Genomic DNA, 2058 nt, shown 5'->3' with positions numbered 1-2058 from the left:
GGGAGGGAGGGAGTTGCCTGCCTGCCAGCACTACCGCAGCAGCAGGGCAGAGATGTGCCTGCCCCTCCAAAAGGTGAGGTGCCTGCCCCTTAGCAGGGGAAGGGAGTGGAGGGGGTTCTTCAGGAGCAGCAGGGAGCTGTGTGGGCAGCAGGGTTGGGGGACAGGGGCACAGGGCACAGACAAAGCCAGGGGCCTGCAGGTCAGGATTGAGGAACACCAGCATGGTCTGGGGGGCAGGGTACTGTAGATCAGGAGTGTGGGGCAAGCAGTAGGGCTGGGGGGCTATGGCTTGGGAGTGAGGGGCAGGGGCAGGGCATGGGCATATCAAGCCGCCCCACCCATTACTCCCCGGGTGTCCTCTTTTTTTGAAACTGGAAATATGGTAACCCTAAACCTGTCTTCAGTCAGTACTGAACCAGTGCCCTAAATTTAGAGGGTATCACTAGAAAGTATTACTGTCACTGTGCAAGTAAAACTTAAACAGAAGGATTGACCAGTAATAGCAGCTCTATAAATTGTTAACAATTTTAGAAGTCCAGTGTAGCAAGTGTGGAGGAGGTTTCTGGGGACCCAGTGTGGGGTTCAGGGCACCAGGAAAGGTCATACATCAGAGCCTGAGGGATCATCTGTTCACCAAGGCCACCCAAGGGAGGACAAGAAATAATGGGCACAAGCTAATTGAGGATTGCTGCAAATGTAGGAGTCCAGTGACAGAACCAGAAGAAGACCATTTTAAGCTGCATAAGGAAAAACTTCTTTACTGTCTGAAACAGACTCCCCCCAGAGGTGGTGCAAGCACCTACACTGCACACTTTCGAGAAACATTTGGACATTTATCTTGCTGGGATCCTTTGACCGTAGTTGACATCCTGCACCTTGGGCAGGGGGCTAGACACGATGATCTCATGAGGTCCCTTCCAGCCCTAATGTCTATGAAATATATAAAATCTGGAGACGCTCCAATGTGGATAAGTACAAAATTGAAATGCTAAAGTTTTGGCTTTACTTTCATTAGTTTCCTCCCATCCAATTAGAAAAGTCCATTTCTAAATCATAAAGCATTTACATTTTGAAGTTTAAATCAAGTACCTTTGTTTAAAAGGATAAACAAGAGATATTGTGTTATTAAGGAGGAGTAGAGTTTCCTTATATTTTTATATGTTCCTAACTGTTTTTCTGTCTAGAGATAGGTTGTTCTTCTATCTTTTTCCCTGGTCATTTCTTTCAGGGAGTAGACAAGATTACTGAGATTCATTCCAGATACAGTCAAAGACTTCTATTTTTATTGATAACTTCAGTCTTAGCAGTAATTTAGAAAAGAATAATTACTTATAGGTTTACTTAAAACTAACATGCAATAAAATAATAAAACATTATTTAGTATTTTCCGCGTTCTTGTTTGAAAACGTTTCATGCCTATAAAAGCAATGTTGTTTATGAATTTTCATTAAGTTCACCGCTATTCTTTAAACTCTGTTCAATGTTTATTAAATATTTATACATTTTAGGCCTTTGTTTTCCTGTTTTTGTTCTCCATTTAAGATTTCCTAGTCCTTAGCTCATCCATATAAAATACAAGGAAACTTGCCTTTGTGATCTAACTTCTCTGTGAACCACATGACAAGCAGGAGGAACTCACCCTCCTGATGGCTGACACCAGCCCGGACGTAGTGGGGATCACAGAAACGTGGTGGGACTCTACGCATCACTGGGCAGTGAATGTCAAGGGCTATAGGTTGTACAAGAGGGACAGGATAGGAAGGAGAGATGGGGGCGTGGCACTCTATATGAAGGAGGAATACACATCCTCATTAATTAGCAAGGTGTCAGAGGAGGGGCACTCTGAGGTGCTTTGGGTTAGAAAACAAAGCAGTCAAGGGTAAAAAGACTTAACGGTGGGAGTCTACTACAGACCTCCCAACCAGGGAGAAGAGCTTGACCAGGAATTCTTAGGTCAGCTCACAGAGGTAGTGAAGGCTAAAGATGTGGTAGTCATGGGGGACCTGAACTTCCCGGATATCTGCTGGGAGGAGCAGTCAGCCAGTTCTCACCGCTCAC

At 44.8% G+C, this 2058-nt stretch overlaps 1 protein-coding gene across 1 annotated transcript in view; it reads right to left on the bottom strand.

Moving 5' to 3' along the window:
• Positions 1 to 2058, bottom strand: part of BCKDHB (branched chain keto acid dehydrogenase E1 subunit beta) — a 295895-nt gene that overhangs the window by 257580 nt on the left and 36257 nt on the right. The window lies entirely within an intron of this gene.

The sequence above is a fragment of the Crocodylus porosus genome, unplaced genomic scaffold, assembly GCF_001723895.1.
Source record: "Crocodylus porosus isolate Cpor-Errol unplaced genomic scaffold, CroPor_comp1, whole genome shotgun sequence".
Lineage (NCBI taxonomy): Eukaryota > Metazoa > Chordata > Crocodylia > Crocodylidae > Crocodylus > Crocodylus porosus.
This window is presented reverse-complemented; position numbering and strand designations above follow the sequence as displayed.